The sequence below is a fragment of the Neltuma alba genome, unplaced genomic scaffold, assembly GCF_004799145.2.
Source record: "Neltuma alba isolate B1F8T4 unplaced genomic scaffold, ASM479914v2 tig00000756_pilon, whole genome shotgun sequence".
NCBI lineage: Eukaryota > Viridiplantae > Streptophyta > Magnoliopsida > Fabales > Fabaceae > Neltuma > Neltuma alba.
In genome coordinates, this window is record NW_021632178.1 from 62,571 (window position 1) to 84,503 (window position 21,933).

At 38.3% G+C, this 21,933-nt stretch overlaps 1 pseudogene; it reads right to left on the reverse strand.

Annotated features, from left to right (window-relative positions):
- Positions 1-14,193: 14,193 nt before the first annotated feature.
- Positions 14,194-14,661, reverse strand: LOC114744837 (uncharacterized; annotated as a pseudogene).
- Positions 14,662-21,933: the final 7,272 nt, after the last annotated feature.

Here is a 21,933-nt window from a genome sequence, read left to right on the forward strand (position 1 = left end):
TTGTGTAGGAGATGGTTGGTATCATCCTTGGGCGGGACGGTTAGGGCTTGAGACTGGTTTTGGAACTGGTTTGAAGATGGACCAGCTCCTCCACTCTTCTGAAATTTGTTTGGAGGTCTACTATCATCATTCCTCCAGCCCAATCGAGGGTTTGCCTTCCATCCCTCGTTATAAGTGTTGGAGTAAGGGTCCCACTTTTGATTTGGACGGTCTTGGTAGACTACAGATACATCCTCATAACGGGCTGGACATACGCTAGAAATATGCATAACCGAGCCACAAGTCTCACAATTAGGGGTAGTAATATCCATAGGGGGTACTAGTCTATGCACATTCATATTCTTCAATTCCGCAATGATTACAGACAGTTGAGAGGTCATTGTGCTTTCTAACGAATCCATCTTTGATTCCAAAGTGTCTATTCTTCTATTGTGAACTGAAGTAGCTCCCAACTCATGTACTCCTCTAGTATCTCTCACAATGTATTGTTGATCATTGAGGGCCATCTTCTTAATCAAATCCCAAGCCTCCTTAGCAGTGGAGTCTATCAAAGATCCTCCTGATGCAGCATCCAACATACCCTTCTCTTGGTTCTTCAACCCATCATAGAAATACTGCACTAGTTGTTCATCAGGAATTTGATGATGTGGGCATCTTGAAAGCATGTCCTAAAATCTATTCCAATAATCATAGAGAGATTCATCTTAGTCTTGCTTGGTAGAATAGATCTCCTTCCTCATTGATGAAGTACGAGAAGCCGAAAAGTATTTCTCCAAGAACACTTTCCTTAAGTTCCCCCAACTGTGATATGTATCAGCTACGTGTCTTAGAAGGCTCATATACCACTCTCTACCTTTACCCTCCAATAATAGGTGGAAAACCTTCCATAGCACTTGATCTAACGATGCTCCCACAAGCTTTATACTCTGGCAGATCATAGAAAGGGATTGCAAATGAAGATATGGGTCTTCTCCTATCAAGCCATGAAATTTTGGAAGGGAGTTAATCAATAATCCTTTAATTTCAAAATTAACTTTAAAATTTGGACAAGCAGCAGTAAATGGGTCAAAATTGACATCAGATGTGGTTGCTTCCCTAATTTTCTTCTTCTAGGGTTCCCATTATTTTCTCCCACTCTCTCTTGTTCTCCATTCCCTTCATTGCCTCCATTCCTAACTTAGTTGGCATTGGGGTTAGGATTAGGGTGGTTAGGTGGTAAATCAGCCATTATCTCTTGATCAGTAGGCTCACTCTCACTACTAGATAGGTTAGATTCCACAAAAATGTTTTCTTGTTCAACCACTAACTCACTTGTCCCCTCAACTCTTTTCTCTCTTCTTATCTCTCTGAGTTTTCTCTCAATCTCAGGGTTATAGGGCACAAGTTTTGCTTTTCGTGGCATGCAAGAAAAGAGTCACAAGAGAAACAGCAAACAAAATTGACTTGCAGCATACAAAGTCAGATAAAAGTATGAGTTGTGATGGATGCAAGTGTATGGATTAGTATAAGTATGTATACACAGAAAAAGAAGCAAAAAGTGTAAGTTTTAAAACTTTTCAAGATAGCCCAACACGAGCTATGATGTCCAGATTCATTAAATCTAAGATATGTTCAGATTCAATGAATAATCTAGGGTGGAGTGTATATATATATAAATTCGCGTATATATATATTATATGATATAAGAGATATTTATAAGATTTGATTTATAAGGATAAATGAAATCTCTATCACTTTTAAATTTGATATGGTATAATATAACATCTCAAATTTGATTTATTAGAATAAATCAAATATAATTCTATCATATCTTTATTTTGAATTAAATGAATAGGTGAATTAAATCTATGAGACAGATTTAATATAAACCGTATTTATTTAATTGATTTCTTATCAGATTACGCAATATATGATATTGTATTAATTTCGAAATTAATTTAGGATTAATTCTGCAATCCAATATCCTTCATAATACCGATAGCATCCTATATATTTGATATTTAGGAGCTAGGGTTTTAGGTGTGTGAGAGAGCAAAAGGTTTACAGATAAGAAATGGCCAAAATAGAAACGGTGAGGACGGATTCTCGGAAAAGCCCTAGAAGGACAAGAGGCACTAGCACGTCGTTCGTGATTGGAACGTTGTCCGTGTGGATACCAGTAGACGAAGCCGATCTGAGTTGTTGACTTCTCACGAACAAAAAGAGAGCATAGGCATCTCGAACGTCAGAGTCCCCGAGCCACTAATGATTCAAATACTATAGGTAACACCTCTTCCTACTTGACTTAAACACAATCGATAGATCCGGGCAAGGGATTGGAAAATTTTAAAGTTATTTTCCGCTACGTGTCTTTCAATTCCTTACAGGCGCCACTTGAAAAATTGCCTTGGCTTATCTTTGCTTACACCTTGGGGCCAATTTCAAAATTAATCCAAGGATTGTACTATAGGCACAACCTCGGGTCGTTTCGCTTGTGGAGCCGAAATTATGATCCTAGATTAACTAAATGCCAAGGTTATGCAAAATTGAGCTAGAAAAGGTTGGGGTTTTCATTGACACTTGTGATTAAGATAAAATGCAATAGAATGTAAATGTATTTTTGGATTTTTGGGAGATTAAGATGAAGTGGATGGAAATCAAGTACTGAATCAATTAATAAAACCTCTTGAAAATGGATTCTTGGCAATCATAGTTCTCTTAAGATGTGGGAGTTTTAGAAATTCATTAGGTTTTCTTGATAACAACCTCAATAACTCATTGAATCCAATGCTCACATTAATGAACTCATTAATGAAAAATTGTTAAGCTTCCCTAATGTGTAATTAAGAATGATTAATGCAAAAGGTTCAATGCAATAGAAAATCAACTCATCATCAAAACATGACCATGCCAGATAAAGAGGATCAATAAAGGTACAAAGAACATATATGTAACTACATATATTGAAGCATGAAATCCAACATTAACCAATCCAACTACAAATATGAATCATCAACTAATGATTACATATTAATCAAAGTCTTTCACTAAGAATTTACAAATCCTAGACCTAGAAATTCATAAATTCATAAACCTTTTAAGCTCTTAGAACTCATGCCAATCATCCATCTTCAAGAGCTGGAGGAAGCCTAGCCACTCATGGTGTGCAGAAACATCTCTATTGAAGTTGACTCAGCATTGCCCATGGATGAAGGTGACAGTGGAAGGTGAGGGATTAGGGTTCTGGTGGGAGAGATGAGAGAAGATGAAGGGAAAAACGTGGATGGTGGCTGAATATCCGTGTCTGACCTCATTCATACTGAAAATAGGGTTTCTAAACTGAATATGATGTGTTTGGGTCAGTTCATGGAAGTGGGCAAGTCAAATTTTCCCAAAATGGTCGGGTCTGAATGTGCTGATACGAGGGGTTCGCCGCGGTGAAGGGTAGGTTCATTGTGGCAAACCATGGCAGAGAGTTTCATTATTGAAGGTAAACGTTCACTGCGGTGAAGGCAGAAGTGTGCCGCGGTGAACCATGGCAGAGGCTCCTCTTTTTGCTCTTTGTGCCTTGAGTCTTCAACCTTGGCTCCAATCTCAGGTGTCCTACACTAAAAAGTGACAATCTAAGGCATCAATTGTCCTAGAAATTAATTGAATACAATTAATAACTAATTATGATGATTTTACCCTCAAAAAGACACTAACTCAATGTACAGACTCTTAACCTAAAATAAGCTCAATTATAACCAAAAGAGCCAAAAAATGCAACAAAACCATTGATGATGTAATCAAAAGATAAGAATAATTTGAGCTCAATCAGTGGGTGATATGCTGTACTGAAGCTCAGCTTGGTACCTATTGCTTGCTGCAGTGCCTTCCAGAATCAGGATAGAAACCGAGGATCTCGGTCGAATACAATCGACTCTTGCACTCCAGTAATCTCACAATTTCTTTGATATATAACTTGGCAAGTTTTTCTGGTTGGTAATCTTTCTTCATTGCTAGAAAATAGGCAGACTTCGTTAATCGGTCAATAATCACCCATATCGCGTCATATCCAGATAAGGTATGGGGTAACCCCATGATGAAATCCATGGAGATACTATTCCATTTCCATTCCATAATATTTAGAAGATGTAAAAGCCCTGACGATCTTTGATGCTCCATTTTCACCTTCTAGCAAGCGAGGCATTTAGATACATACTCTGTTATGTCCTTCTTCATCCAGGCCACTAGAACATACGTCGGAGGTCCTAGTACATCTTTGTCATTCTCGGATGTATCGTATATTTGCTTCTATGTGCCTCCTCCAATAGCTGTTGTCTGACAGATTTTAGAACATATAGCTATTTCTTATATCTTAATATTCCATCTGATGATGCCTTTATCGCGTCATCTTTAGCCTTTGCTAGCTTAATCCGAAGTGTATCAGCTATCAGATCGCTCTTCTGGGCCTCTTTGATTTGTTCTATCAGCTGGGCTTCTGCTCTTATCACTTCTACTTTTTGGGCCATTAGTTTCATATGAGAAAGAGGTTCCCAATCTCTAACATCTTTGATGAGTTTTCGTTCTTGAATCATTAGGAACGCTACTTGTATCACATTTCGGCCTAACGCATCAACTACCACGTTAGCCCTAATCGGATGGTATTTTATCTAGTAATCATAATCCTTGAGCAACTCCATCCATCGTCGTTGTCTCATGTTTAGTTCTTTTTAATCTTGCAGGTACTTAAGACTTTTATAGTCACAATATAGTTCAAGGGTTGCCCCATATAGATAATGCCTCCAGATTTTTAAGGCATAAACTATTGCAGCTAATTCTAAGTCGTGAGTGGGATAATTCTCTTCATGAGACTCTAACTATCATGAGGCATAGGTGACTACTCATCCTTGTTGCATTAATACACACCCCAATCCTTGCTTGCTAGCATCAGTATATACAACATACGGTAGGGTCGGATCGGGAATTATCAGCACAGGGGTCGAGGTCAGCTTTGGTTTCAGCTCTTGGAAGCTAGCCTCACATTTATCATCCCACACGAATTACTGGTTCTTACATATAAGTTTAGTCAAGGGTTGTGCAATTCTTGAAAAATCTTTAATAAATCTTCTGTAGTAACCTGCCAATCCCAAAAAACTTCATATTTCTATTACTATTTTTGGTTGCTCCCAGTTCAAAACTACTTCCACCTTACTGGGATCTACTGTTACTCTATCTTGGGTAATCACATGACCCAAGAATTTTACTTCATTCAGCCAAAACTCACACTTGCTGAGTTTGGCATATAGCCATTTCTCCTTCAAAATACTTAGAACGATCCGTAAATACTGTTTGTGTTTCACCGGTGACTTGGAATATACTAAGATATCATCAATGAAAACCACTACAAATTGATCTAGATATGGCTGAAAGATCCTGTTCATGTAATCTATGAAAATTGCAGGGGCATTCTTTAATCCGAAGGGCATTACTAAGAAGCGGTCTTCAGAATGTCCTCTGCTTTAATCCTTAGTTGATGGTAACCTGATCGCAAGTCAATCTTAGAGAACACTATGGCACCAGCTAGTTGGTCTAGCAAATAGTCTATTCTAGGTAGTGGGTACTTGTTTTTAATCGTCACTTTGTTGAGCTCCCAGTAATCAATGCATAACCTTAGGCTACCGTCCTTCTTACGAACGAACAAGACAAGTGCTCCCCAAGGTGACACACTAGGCTGGATAAAATTATTTTCTAATAGCTCCTATAACTGCTTCTTTTATTCTGCTATTTCATTTGGAGCCATACGATAAGGGTCTTTGGAATTCGGCCCTGCTCTAGGTACCAGGTCAATTACAAACTCTACCTCTTGCTCTAAAGGTAACCCGCTAATTTCTATCAGAAAGACTTCTAAAAAATTGCATACCACGGGTATCTCTATTATGCCTTCTTCTACTTTCACATGTACAGAGAAGAATACCACGTACCCCTGACAACCACGTCTTAGGCAATCCCCAGCTTAGGCTCCCGTGACCAAGTTCATTTTCACCTCGGTATGAGGGGTTAGCTTATAGGAAGGAAAGATCAAAGTTCTATTTTTACAGTCAAGGAGTATACTATAGGTAGACAGCCAATTCAGACCAAGTATCACATAGGTCAAGTGTAGTGCAACAGTGGGCATACCGGACAATACAATTCAAGCAAACATCAGACGTGTAAACTTTAGTGCCTGTAGGAGTAGCCACCATAGATCATATAATAATGTGTTAATCACGAGACCTATGCGCCTCACTGATAAGTCTCATTATTTGCATACATTTCTAGCCCTAAACTCATGCTTTTGCCATCGATATTTGCATACTTTGTGGATAATTAGCTTCCATTGTGCATAAGAGTTGGTGAGAGGAATTGTGAGGTTTTACATGTATTTTTACATATTTTTATATGATTTTATATGTGTGTACTTTTGATCCTTGCTTTGGTGTGAATTTCAGGGAGTTTCAATTCTGTCTGAGGCGCCACAGCGGATTTAGGAAGGCGCCACGGCGGATTTCCAAGGGGACTCTCGGTAAAAGGCGCCGCGGCGGATAGAAGGAGGTGCCACGGTGGATTGGCATTTACATGTAGCTCAGATTCAATAATCCAAACGACACCGTATTGGTAAGGCGCCGCGGCGGATTGACGGAGGCGCCGCGGCGGATGACGCATATCAGCAATTTGAACCAGAAACGATCGAACAACGCGGGAGGAGGAAATTGGATGACCCGGATCATGGAGCTCCATCCTAAAAGGCGCGGATCCTAGCCAGATGAAGGGAGTTAGTTACAAAATGGAAAGAAGGAGATTCGGAGGAGATCACCATTCTTCTCCCATACACTCTCTCTCTATCTCATCCGCATCTCACCATCATTTTCATCTTCTTCCTGGAGCGTCTGCCATGGCTGAATCTGGATTAAAGCTTGGTGAAGCAACTCGAGACGCCATGAGCAGCTGAACTTCCACCTTCCTAAGAGATGTGACCGAACCAGAGCCTTTATGCTGACAGGGGAGTTTATCTTCAGTTTATGTTCATGGTTGATTGTCTAGTTGTACGTTTGACTATGATTTTAGGCTGAGATTGAATTGTTTCTGCAAGATATAATGTATTCAGATTACAATTTGGATTTATTGACGGTGTATTCCTTGAGTATAAGTAGGTTAGATTGGATTCTTAGGTCTAGTTTGACTGAGATTTCGATTTGACTGAATGATATATGGTAGATATCGATTGATTCTATCTTGGGAATTTTCAATTTATCCGATTGATATTTGCATCATTATACCGACTGCCAGTAACTCTTGACTCCATTATCTTTTCAGTCTGTGAAGGTCTGGTCACCACTCTTAGGAAGAATATCATTTCACTTAAACCTCTGTTTCTGCCATCTACATCTTCATAAACCAGAAAATCAATATAAAAAGTAGAATAGATAGTTAAATCAATTAGATACAATCAGATCACTTCCACTGTTAATAAATTGTGAAGGCATTTAATTAACAAAACTCTTGAACAACAAGCCTCCTTGTGAATCGACCTAGGGTTGAGCCACTGCACTTCTAAGCTTAATTCTAGTATTTTTGAGTGCCCCTAACGACAAGGCTTCATCACTCACGCATTCACATGCAATAAAGGAGTGGCTAGTACCCGAGTCAAACATAGCATGCACAAGGTAATTGTTAACTTGAATCGTATATTGTATCATCTCAGGTGACTTATCAGCCTCTTCCCTTGTGAGGGCAAAAACCCTCCCTTGAGCTTGGGGCCTCGAGCCATCCACATTAAGAGGGCACTCCCTTATATAGTGTCCTAGCTTGGCACATCAGAAGCACACATTTTGATCTATCAAACATGGTCGATCTCTATGGTTTTTACCATAGGTGCTGCATTCCTTGGTCTGGCGCGTAGTGCTGCTTCCTCCTTGCCTTACTCCTCCTCCTCGCTTTGACTTCTTGGAAAACATAGGCTTTTACCTCTTCCTATTTCCTCTAGAAGAAGTCCCCTCTGGTCCACCCCTTGTTGCTAATCCTTCTGGTCTAAAGCGGCCCTGACTAGTGCCTGGTGGTTCAGGCTACTTTCAGTAATCTGGCAGGCTTCCATTGCCTAATTGAACTTTTCAAGTTGCCGTGGGGCTACCTTCTCCCTCAGCTCCTGCCTTAGTCCCCTTACCATTTTCTCTATTTTCCACCGCTCATCATTGCGGAGTTGGAGGTAGTTAGAGTAACGAGAGAGCCTCATGTACCTGTCTAGGTACTCATTGAAGGACTCTCGAGGACCTTATTGAATCATCAGAAATTCTACCTCCTTTTCGTCTCTTACTGATAGTGGGAAGTATTTCAAATTAAAGTGTTCCTTGAACACTTCCCAGGTAATAAGGGTTGCATTCTCCTGGAGGATCATGTCGGTGTTCTTCCACCAGCGATCAGCTTCGCCCTCCAGTTTATAGATAGCCATATGAGCTTTTCTCTTAGAGGAACATTCAAGCACATTAAAAATCTTCTCTAGTCGAGTAATCCAATCCTTAGCCACTTGGACATTCAATGTCCCTGTGAAGCTCAGGGGATTCTGTGCACCGAATCGTTTGATCCACTTCCTTAGTGAATCAAGATCCCCTATAGGTCGCACCTGCTCAGCTGCTGGCTCTTAGGGTTGAGCTAGTTGTGGTGCCTCGGTCACTCTTGGCCCGGCCTGTTACAGCTGTGCTATCGCTACTGTCACTGCAGCTGTTATGGCAACATTGCGTTCCTAGTTTTGGCGGGCTTGGGCCACCTAAATTTCTTACATCACCTTCTGCTGTTCCTTTAGCTGGTCCATAACCAATTGAATCGGGTCAATGGGAGGTTCTCTTGCTACCTCTCTTAGTTGTGTTTCTCTTCAAGTTCTCGCTATTTTACTTAACTTGTTACTACAAGAGGAACAAAGGAATAAGATTATTACTTAGTCATCAAAATATTTTATACTAAGCTATGCTTCATATTTGTACATAGATAAGTTTCAGGTATAAGCATCCAAAACATAGATCATCCAAGTCACATATACAGTCATCCACTCAAGACATGGGAGAGAAAGGAAAATAAGAAGTAACAAAAAGCTCGAGTTTGTCCAGGATTTGATCAAAGCTTTCATAGGCGTCTTGCTTGGAATGGTCACTAACCAACTGGATCTGATCCTGTCAAACAGGGGTCCTTGGCAAAGTGTCAACTAAGGCATATCCCCACATCTCCTTATCTATCTCTCCCTCGTCCTGGTCAACGATATCATTATGTAACAGGCATACGTAGTAAAAATAGTCCATATAAATATACCCATACTGGTTTTGGGAGATGTCAATCTGCCTCCGTAGCTCACAGAGCTCCCCAAAAATAGTTTGATAGGTGTACGGCTCCTTCGTGACTAACCATTGCCTCTTCTTCGAAGGTAGGTCCTTCTCCAAGACCTGACTATGGCGTACTGGTCTGAGAGGCTGTGACTTCATCCCATTGGGGCCCGCTTCATCTGGATTGGGTTTAGGCCCCACGGCACTCCCGATATCACTATCCTCTAACCTCTTACTACCGTTGGAGTCTACCTCGGGAACTATATCCTCTACCTCCTAAAGAGGCTGATAATATCCGGGTGGTGGAGTAGGGTCATTGGGGTCAAGAACATGTGGGTGGTACCAGTCTGGGTACGGTTCCCCTGGCCCTCTCTGATCAACTATACCCCCAGGAGAATCGTGCTCACAACAAGCCATATCCTGCATCAAGGTTAGCCTAATGCACACCTTTCATGACGTAACACATCACACAATCAAATATGCATTATCCTAATGCATTACCACACTGAACAGTACATATAACATGCAGTCTAGGACCATTGCTCTGATACCAAAATTGTCACACCTTTATTTTAAACCCCATTATACATCATTTGGAACCATTTGGAATCGTTACACGATGCTAAAAGTAGGTAAAAACCAAGATTTAAAATTTTGATTTTAGTTACTATTCATGTAACCCCTAAAAAAATCGGGTCAACTTTGAAAAATCATAACTAAATGTAGAAAAATCAAAACAGAGTGGTTCAAGGACTCACGCGAAGCTTATGAAAATTTCTACATAGGAAAAATATTCATAGGTATCAATTTCTCATAGATCAATACCAGTTTCCATGCAATTATGCACTGTTCATTTGGTAAATTTTGAAATTTCCAGTATTTTTGCCTAGCTTTGGAAGGGCATAACTCTTTCCAAAAAATTCCAAATTTAATGATCTACTACTTGCTTTAAAGCTAAAAATATGACCTATAAGTTTGACAAATTTCAAATCCAGATTCGAACACTTGCTATTTATTTCATATGTACCAAGTTTGGTTATTTCTAAGGAAAGTTCATCCCCTAACTATACTTGTTTTGGTTCTTTCTTAACCTTTTACCCATCCTTAATCATTCGGGACTTAACACATGCTTGAACATATATTCTACTATACTTTCACATGTTTAAACATAGGCATACATGCTTGGCTCCCATTAGGAGCTATTATCCAACAAACATTTCCAAAGTCATAATATTACATAACAAGTTCCAAAATTTACATTAGGGTGCATTAATTGTTCATTAGGCCTCTGGGACAATTTCTTTGCCTTTGCCCTTACTTGAACTCCCTCCTAGGTGGTGTTAAACATAAAAGTGAGATTTCAAAGAAATTCTAGTAACACAGAATCACAATTATCATGCATTCATGCAAACACTACATGTAATGTTTTTGTGCATTTATCTCGCTTATGTGTTCATGCTTTTATGCCATAGAAAGTAAGTTATCATACACATATTCAGTGGACATAATGCCAAGGAAACATAATTCAAACATTGCAATCAACATTTACAATAAAGCTTAGTCACATCATGGCACACATTGCACACATGCACATTAGCACATCAATGTAAGCATGAAAGCAATCAAAATGTAATTCAATGTGAACTTTTGGTACTTGGTCCTTGATTTCCTTAAGTTCAAGATGTTTTCTTGAGGATTTGGTAAGGTACCTATCAAACCAACACCAATGCCAATTGTAACACCTTAAGTTTATACCAAATAACTTGCCTTACAGAAGCATTTGGAATCACTTTTGAAGACTATGAGTTATGAAAAATCACGTTTGAAATCTTATATGACCCTTAAGTATGAGAAAAGGCTTAAAAATTTGAAACTTTTCATTTTCCCAGTTCAGGTCATGACTTAGTGCTTCCAGGTCATGACTTCAAGTCATAGAGGCCATTTTTACCTCCAAGTCACGACCTTAACTTCTCAGGTTGCGACCTCAAGTCACAGAATGCTTCTGCGCACTATTCACATTTCACTGAAATCTTTGTTAACTTTAAAAATTCATAACTAATTGTAGAAAAATAAAAATTGAGTGATTCTAAGTTTTATTGAAAGCTCTTTGGATACCCCTTTGAGGAAAAATATTTTCTGGACTAATTTCCTTGAAATTTGAGCCTAATGTTCTTTGAAAAAGTTACTGTTCATTTGGTCATTTTCAGATTTTTACTTTATTTTTTCCTAACTTTGGAAAGGCATAACTTTCTGCTCGGTTATCAGAATCAAGAAAATTACCTCTCATTTTAAAGAGAAAAACTAGATCTCTTTTCTTGTCAAATTTCATAACCTAACTCACTTGTTTACTCAAATGGTCATTGGTCAAATTTTAATCCCTTTCAGTTGACTTTTTACCCCCTTGGAAGGGTAACTTAACTTAATTGACCATTTACCATCATAACATACTTTCATTAGCTATATTAGCTATTTCTAACCATGCTTGTATACTTCTAACCTTAACCATACTATTGGAAACTTAAAGCATGCTTAATATTACATTTTTTCCAAAATAGAAAGGTTCAAAGCCATATAAAGTCACTATGGCTTACTACCTCTTTAAGTGAGAGTCAACTCCTTTCCTTTGCCCTTGGTTGTTGAAGGCCCTAGGGTTTGTTTAAATATTGGGGTAAGATTCTTGGGGAATCTTAGTAGCAATTGCATACATTATCAAGGTCACACAATACATTGTAAATCAAGCTACATGCATGCATACTCTAACTTTATGTTTATGCTATGGCAAGGACATATCATCGTAAACATTCATGGCACTCAACATAGCATAAGCCAAGGCATAATTTGCATGGAGGCAACATCATATAACATAACATTCTCATCCACCTCATAGCATAACAGGTTAGCAAAACACATAGCCATAATCATACAAAGTAAGGTGACACTCTAATATAATGAATTGCAAAGCTACCTTGAATGCTTTCCTTCCTCTTGGACTTTTTCCTCTTGACTAGATCTTTGTCCCTTTGTTGTGTATAGCCTATTAGGCTACCAATGACACAACATTAAGTATGATTACAACTTTATAACTTAACATAACCCCTTAAACCCCTTTTTCTTGATTTAGGGTTTATTTTTCTAGCTGTGATTCTTGAACTATTTTGGGCTTTTCCTACATAATTTTTCATGTAGAATCCATTTATCATATTAGTTTTATGAAAATCCAATCCCTTCCCATTGAACTTAACTTGGCCGAACCATATATATAATTATAGGGAAAAGGATTTTCAACCAAACTAACATGTAATTACTTAATCCTTAACCTTTAACCATGCTTAATCTTAACCATACATAACCTAAACCCTTCCTATCCATTTTGAGGAAATTTAGGCAGCACTTCCCCTTAGAAAAATGACTTTCCATCATCATTAAAATAGCCTAAAACCAACATATCATCATTATAACTTGAAATAAAAGGGTTGTAGAAGCTTACCTTGCTTCCAAATGACTTTCTCTCACTAGAACTCTTCTCTTTCTCTCTCTACATGAAAATTTGCAAGAGGTTTCCTACTTGAAAGGCTTCACACAAAATGAACATGTGGGAGGGGGTATTTATAGGCTTCAAATTTCACTAATTCCACATATGCCCTTCTTGCATAAGACTTAATCTTAGCCCTCTAACTTTTACCTCTTTCTACATGTACAAATCTTAGGCTATGTGGGTTAATATGTTGACACTTGGATGCTGAGTCACTAGGGCTTATGTCATCTCTTCTTATCCATTAAGATTAATTAGGCTTTAATCAAGGTTAACTCTCTTGATTCCTTGATTAACTTGGCTAATTACCCTTCTAGAAACTTTTAACTTTTCAAAGATAGATGGTTAAATCCTAACCATCCAATGAACTATGTTTGCCACGTGCCACGATCCTACAGAAGATGGCTTAACCTTAATTACCTTACTTATCCCTAATTAAATTTTAATCTAACTTGATTTATTATTTTCTTTTTCTTTTTCTTTTTCTTTTTCTTTTTCTTTTCTTTTTCCCTTTCTTGGCCAATTTGGGTGTGACATATGTCCTTGGCAATCTGTAGGAAATTTTATCACCCCTGTTGTCCTGACAGCCCACTGAGTCTTAATATAGTACTGGTTTATTTTATCTGACAGTTGAAAAATTCTAGTATCTCAAAATTTTTATATCATCTCACCATTAATTATATCTCAGTAAAAGGAACTTTCCTGATTAATTTCATAATTTTTCTCCCTCTATAACTCCTTAACTTGTTGTTTCTGTAAAAACAAACAATCTACCGATATTAATTTCGTTCTAAATTCAATTAAAGTTAACCTCCTCATCATTTAGGGTTAGAATTAATTTTATAAATTTCCATAATTCCTAAATGAATTTCTTGTAAATTTTCATAATTCTTTGAGATCTCTAGATATTTTTAATAATTAATATTGGCTAATTTTCCTTAATTTAGCCAGAATATTAACAATTAAAATAATTTTTAATCAATTATTTTCAACCTGTATTTACATTCTAGACCTCAAATACCATTCTACAACATTAATTCTATTTTCCATGATTTACTGGTAATTTTCAGGATTTCCAGACACTAATTACGGTAATGCCCTTTATAGACCAATCATTTTAAAAATGACAATTTGGTCCTTTTTAAGTTCTCACTTCAATTGTTGTGCTGTTCATCTATCATCTATCTCACCTGGCCTTGGTCAACCCTAAATCTTTCATTAATCATGCTAAAGATATCAGGGTATGACATATTTCCCTATTTCTAGGTTAGAAATTTTGGGATGTTACATTTCTACCCCCTTACAATAAAATTCGTCCTCGAAATTTTAACATATACCTTAAGTGAAGAGCTCTGGATACTTGCTCCTCATCTCGTCTTCCTTTTCCCACGTGGCCTCTTCTTGATTTAGATCTTTCCAAATCACTTTGACCAAAGGAATTCCCTTGTTCCTCAACTGCTTGACTCTTCGGTCCACTATTTGTTCTGGTCTTGCTTCAAATGTCATATTGTTCTTTAGTTCAATCTGATCATATTCTAGCACATGCTCTGGGTCTGGATTGTACTTCTTTAATTGAGAAACATGGAAGACGTTGTGCAGCTGACTTAAATTCGGGGGTAAGGCTAATCAATAGGCTACTGGTCCTACTTTTGAGAGAATTTAGAATGGTCCCACATATTTAGGCGTCAACTTTCTTGCCTTAATGGATCATCCTACTCCAGTAGTTGGAGATATTTTCAGGAATACATGGTCCCCAACCTCAAACTCTAACGACTTTCTCCTACTATCGGCGTAACTCTTCTGTTTGCTTTGAGCCATCAGTAACCTCTGTTTGATCTGTTTGGAGGTACAATCCACTATGTTTGGACCCTAAACTTTTCTCTCTCTGAGTTCTGTCCAACAAAGCAGGGATCTACACTTTCTCCTGTATAATGCCTTATATGGCGCCATTTGGATACTGGAATGGTAACTGTTGTTGTATGCAAACTCTGCCAAAGGCAGATATTCATCCCAGCTCCCTTTAAAATCCAAAACGCACGCTCTCAGCATATCTTCTAGTGTCTGTATCGTTCGTTCTATTTGTCCGTCAGTCTACAGATGGTAAGCCGTACTGAAACTCAATACCGTGCCCATGGCTTCTTACACCGCTTCCCAAAATCGCGACATGAATCTTAGATCCTTGTCTGACATAATGTACTCTGGAACCCCATGTAATCTTATGATCTCTTTAATGTACAACCTTGCTAACTTCTCTAGCGAATATTTAACCTTAATAGCCAGGAAATGGGCCAGCTTCGTCAGTCTATCAACTATGACCCATATTGCATCGTACCCTGACGACGTACAGGTAGTCCTACTATGAAGTCCATAGAGATACTATCCCATTTCCATTCGGGAATATTAAGGGGTTGTAAAGATCCTGACAACTTCTGGTGTTCCGCCTTTACTTTTTGGCACGTAAGGCACTTCATCACGTACTTGGTGACATCTCGTTTCATACCAGGTAACCAAAATAATATCTTGATGTCTTGATACATCTTGGTCACTCCTGGATAAATCGTATACTTGCTTTTATGTGCCTCATCTAGAATTTGCTTTATGCGACTCAATTCAGTTTTACAATTTCTCCCAATTTTATCTTTTTGCATGGTTTTGTCACCTAGATTACATAGGATCAAGTCAGGCTCCTTGAAGTGAACACGACCCGGATCGTACCACTATAGTGCGTTCCTATCCGGAATTGAATTGTTTTTTAGAGCCCATAATGACTAAGGCTTTATCAACCACCTCCCCAAGAGGTCAAGAAGTCTGAAAGCTCCAAGGAGATGAAATTACGATGAAAGGAGTCTACTACTAAGCATGATGGTAAAGAGAATGCAGAGGAATCTGACCCAAGCAAGCATGGAGCCTTGAGCAAGGAAGGTAAGGAGGTAAACATCAATGAACTACCTTATCCTCATTCTTACTTGAAAAATGTAAAAATAGGCAATGAAAGGCAAGATCATGAATTGCTTGAAACTTTTAAGAAGGTAGAAGTCAATATTCCCTTGCTTGACCTGATTAAAAAGATTCCTAAATATGTAGAAATTCTTAAAGAGCTATGTACACAAAAGAGGAGATTTAAGCCTAATGAAAGAGTTCAATTGCCCTCGAATGTGTCTGCCTTGTTTAAACCCCAAATCCCAGTAAAATGCCAAGACCTGGATCTTTTACTATCCCTTGCACTATAGGAAAAGTCACTATAGGGGGAGTACTGCTTGATCTAGGAGCAGCCATTAATGTCATGCCTAAGTCCGTTTACACTTCACTAGGAGTCAAGACTCTTAAGTCTAATACTGTTGTACTCCAACTAGCTAATAGGACTATTAGGTATCCTGAGGGCATTATTGAGGATATTTTGGTCCAAGTTAAGGATTTGGTTTTTCCTGCTGATTTCTATGTGCTTGACATGTCTTCTGAGCTTGTAAATAATACCACACTAATCCTTGGTCAACCTTTCTTAAAGACTGTTAATACCATGATTAGCATGATTGTATTGTAGTTAATTGCATGCTTTCTATTCCGTATACATTATTTGTGTCATCTACTGATGCGGATTTGAATTGTGATTCCTCTATTATCAGTGATGATTCCCTCGGGGAAAGGTTTTCTATTAATATTTCAGATTACCCTAACATTTCAGAAGCTGATGCTGAAATGGAGAATGATGGTATGGGGAAGAAACCCTTCAAGACGGTTGCTGCTATAGATCAACTTGAAGTTGGTTCAACGCTTGGAGATGAGAGAAACTGCGAAGCTTATCATATTCAACCAGAGTGACGAGAGCCTTTTTGTTGTTCGCTTTGGGGTTCTCAATCAAAAATAAATCCAAGCTATGCAGTGTAGTGCAAACTCGGGTCGTTTCACGCTTAGGAGCCTTAATTAATTACCTAAGTTAGACTAAATGCCATGCAATGTAATGAAAAGGGGTTTTTGGGTTTTTAACATTAAATGAATGGTGCCTAAATTGAATGCAATGAAAACAAACCTAAGATACTATGTTTTTAGTGTTTTAAGATAACAATGATGTAATGGAAATGATTGATAGGAAATCTCTTGAAAATGGTTTTGATGGCAATCATAGTTCACTTAAATATTGGGAGTTTCAAAATCCATTAAGTTTTCTTAATAAGAACCTCAATAACTCATTGAGTCCAAAGCTTACATTAATGAACTCATTAATGAAAACTTTGTTTAGCTTCCCTAATGTGTAATTTTGGAATGATCATGCAATTGGCTCAATGTAACATACAATCAACTCAGTACCGAAACATAACCATGCAAGATAGGAGAGAATCATGAGAGTTACAATAAGCATATATGCAACTACATATATTTAAACACAAAATTCAACATCAATCAATCCAAATTACAAATGTTAATCATTAACCAATGATCACATAATTAACCAAAGTGTCTAACTAAGACTTTACAACTCCTATACCTAGGAAATTATAAACACATAGCTAGAAACTAAAGATTAAAACTAAAACTCCTCTTTGAAGCTTGGAAACTCATGCTACTCCACCATCTTCAAGAGTTGGAAAAGCTCAGCTCATCATAACCTTGGAATTAGCTCCAACCAAAGGTAAATCTTCAGCCATAACAGTCAGGAGATGAAGGAAATGAAAGTGGATGAAGAAGAAGTGCAGGAAAATGGAAGATAAAGGAGATGGAGATGGAGGATTAGGGTTCTGTGGGAAAGATGAGAAGAAATGATGATAGAAAACATAAGTGGTGGCTACCTCCTTATGTCTGACCTCACCCATACCCAAAATAAGGTTTCTAACCTGAAAATGATGTGTATGGGTTGGTTCCTGGAGGTGGGTAGGTCAGATTTTCCCGAAATGGTCGGGTCTGAAATTTACTGATACGAGGGGTTCACCGCTACGAACCAAGGTAGAAAGCTTTCCTCTTTGATAGGCGACGTTCGCCGCGGTGAAGGAAGAAGTGTACAGTGGCGAACTATGGCAGAGGCTCCTCTTTGCATCTTGTGCCTTGAGTCTTTAATCTTGGCCCCGATCTCAAGTGTCCTACAATAAAAAGTAACAATTTGAAGCATCAATTGTCCTAGAAATCAATTGAATACAATTATTAACCAATTATGACAATTTTACCCTCAAAAAGACACTAACTCAAAGTAAGGACTCTTAATTTAAATTAAGCACAATTATCATCAAAAGGAACCAAAATCTATGATAAATACCCTTAAAATGATATGAAATAACATAGAACAATTGGGTTTAATCACAGAGCTATTATTGGTTGAAGGAAAGGGGAGTAATCTGTTCTTTCTTGAACTTCATAAACTGATCCCTTCTGTTGTACAACCACCTATACTTGATTTGAAACCCCTACCCCCTACTCTGAAATATGTTTTCCTTAAGTCTAATGAACAATTACTTGTTATTATTGCTAACTCACTATCTGAGGGTGAGGAAGAGAGACTCTTATCTGTTTTAAGAGAGCATAAGAGGGCAATAGGGTAGACCTTAGCAGATATCCCTGGAATTAGTTTAGCTATTTGCACACACAAGATTCTCCTTAGTGAGGGATCAAAACCAGCGATGCAGCTCCAAAGATGACTGAACCCTTTATACCTAATGTAGTTAAGAAGGAGATTACTAAGCTTTTGCGTACAGGGATTATCTATCCTATTTCTGATAGCGAATGGGTCAGTCCGGTACATGTAGTATCCAAAAAGAGTGGGCTGACAGTGGTTGAGAATGAACAGGATGAGCTTATCCCTACAAGGGTGCAAAATTCATGGTGTGTGCGTAGACTATAGAAAACTCAATGATGCCACATGAAAATATCACTTCCCTATCCCTTTCATAGATCAAATGTTAGAGAGGCTTACTGGCCAGTCACATTATTGTTTTCTAGATGGCTTTTCAGGTTATTTTCAGGTTCCTATAGCCCCCAAGAATCAGGACAAAACCACTTTTACATGCCCTTTCGGTACCTACGCTTATTGTAGGATGCCATTTGGGTTATGTAACGCTCCAGGCACCTTTCAAAGGTGCATGATGGCAATTTTTAGTGACCTTCTTGAGAAAAACATGGAAGTCTTCATAGATGACTTCACAGTCTGTAGGGAGAGCTTTGATCAGCGCCGAATAGCCTAAAACAGGCCCTTGAGAGGTGCATAGATAAGAAGTTGGTCTTAAATTTTGAGAAATGTCATTTTATGGTGAGTAGTGGGATAGTCTTAGACTACCTAGTCTCCTAAAAGGGGATTGAGGTTGATAAGGCTAAAATTAAAGTCATTTCCTCACTTCCTTGCCCTACCTATCTTAAAGACTTAAGATCCTTCTTAGGGCATATAGGGTTTTACCGGTGATTTATTAAAGATTTTAGTAAAGTTGCCCTACCCCTTTCTACTTTGTTGAAAAAAGATATGGAATTTAACTTTGATGACAATTGTAGACATGCCTTTGATACTCTTAAATCTATGCTTGTTTCACCTCTAATTTCAACTGTACCTAACTGGGATTTACACTTTGAACTATCATGTGATGCTTCTAATTTTACAGTGGGTGCCATGCTTGGTCAAAAGCAGGAGAAGCAATCCAGAGTCATAGCTTATGCCTCTAAAATACTTGATCCAGCTCAAGTCAACTATACCACCACTGAGAAGGAGATGTTTACTATTGTGTTTGCCTTAGATAAGTTTAGGTAATATCTAATCAATTCTTGAGTGGTTGTGCTTACAGATCATGCGGCTGTCTGCTATCTACTCAAGAAGCCACAATCCAATCCAAGACTAATAAAGTGAGCTTTGCTTCTACAAGAGTTCGATATTGAAATAAAAGATCGAGCCAGGGCAGTGAATCAAGTAGCTAATCACTTAAGTAGGCTACCAGGGGACACAAGGGGAGTAAACTCTTCTAAACTCACTTCTGATTCTTTTCCTGATTTCGCTTTATATGCTTTCGTTGTTAAAGAGCCTTGGTATGCTAATATTGTCAATTATCTCATGACTGGACTCACCCCTTCTTTTATGTCTAGATTTTAGGCACAGAAGCTTCGAAGCGAGTCCCGACACTACATATGGGATGCACCCCATCTTTGGAGAATGTGTAATGATCAAGTTATTAGGAAGTACGTGCCGAATGAAGATTTTGAGCCCATCATTTCAGCTTGCCATTCCATGGTTTATGGGGGTCATTTTAGTGCAAGGAGAACATCTAGGAAAATCTTAGATTCTGGATGGCCAACCCTTTTTAAAAACTCTTTTGGATTTTGTCGGTCCTATAACAAATGTCAACGTTTTAGAGGGTTAGGAAAAAGGCATGAGATGCCTCAACAGCCTTTATTGTTTAGCAAAATCTTTGATGTTTGGGGTATTGATTTCATGGGACTGTTTCTTTCATCCTTTGGTTTTGTATATATTTTGTTAGCCGTAGATTATGTGTCCAAATAGATAAAAGCGATACCTTCTAAAAAAGATAATGCCCAAGTTGTTTCAAAATTTCTTAAACCAAACATTTTCTGTAGGTATAGGATACCTAAGGCTATAGTGAGTGACAGGGGTACGTATTTCTATAATAGGATTGTAGATAATCTGTTTTCAAAATTTGGTGTCACTCATAAAGTTTCCATTGCCTACTACTCCCAAACTAATGGTCAAGCTGAAATTTCAAATAGAGAGGTAAAGCACATACTGGAAAAGATGGTAAAGCCTTCCAAGAAAGACTGGAGTTTATGTTTAGAAGAAGCATTATGGGCTTATCGGACGGCATACAAATCACCCATTGGCATGTCCCCTTACTGCTTGGTCTTTGGGAAAGCTTGTCATTTACCAGTGGAGCTTGAGCACAAGGCCTATTGAGCAGTCAAGTAGTGCAACTTGAATATAGAGTCTGTGGGAAAGGAAAGGAAGTTACAACTGCAAGAGTTGGAGGAGCTTAGACTTGAAGCCTATGAAAACTCCAGACTCTACAAGGATAAAACAAAGTTCATGCATGACCGGGGAATCCTACAGAAGCACTTCAAAGAGGGTGACTGAGTACTATTGTATAAGGCCCAGTTCGCTTTTAAGTAAGGAGAATTCAACACTCGATGGCACGGGCCCTACACAGTCACAAGAGTGCACAACTTTGGCATGGTTGAGCTTTTGCATGAGGAGACTGGAGCCAGACTCAAAGTCAATGGCCATCTATTAAAGCTTTACCATGAGAATCAAAAGCTCCTTAATTCCCAAGTTGTTTCTTTCCTTCACTCATTTACTTACTTTTGCCCTATTATTGCTCATGATATATTCTGTGCATTAGTATGCTGATTGAGTGTTAGGGAGAAACCGTCTCAGTAGTATAGTTTTAGTGTAGTCAATTATTTTCCTGTTCAATAAGATTCCCTTCTTGGTTTTCATCTCTGCTCTTTCTCGTTGTGTGCTTAATTGTATAGTGCAAAAAATTGTTAAATTATCTATTTTTGATTGATAGAGAAAGTTTGCTACTCTATTTTGTGTGTTATGCTGCCTTATCATGTATTTATTGAGCACCTGTTGATCTCATTTTGTACACCTAAAAGTTTCTGAAGTATCCAGCTGCCCTTTTTGTTTATGTGCTTTATTCCTCTACTGCCATGTTGTTTCTGTTAGTTTTTAGGTGTCTCTAGCTACTTTTGTCATGGCAAACTTCATCCTTCACTGTGCCAAAGTAGCCCAGCTTTTGTTTATTGCTTTTGGTGAACTTTCACTGTGGCGAACTCCAACTTTTGCCACGGTGAAGCTCACACAGTTCTGTGTCTCTCTCTCGGGATACTTTCACCGTGGTGAACTTATGGTTTTGCCGTGGCGAGGCCCTTTTTCTTTGCTTTCATTTCGTCTTAGGAAGGTTTCACTGTAGCGAACTCATTCCTTTACCACGATGAAACCTCGGATTCTGCGTAGAACTTTTTATTTAAACCTTATTTTTCAGTGTCAAATTACGTTTTTGCCCTTTGTAACTGCCTGCCCATTTAATTTCTTTAACTTCATTTTTATCTTTTCACTTCCCTGCAACCTTTAACCTCCCCAAACATCCCCCTTCGGTTACATACTCTCAA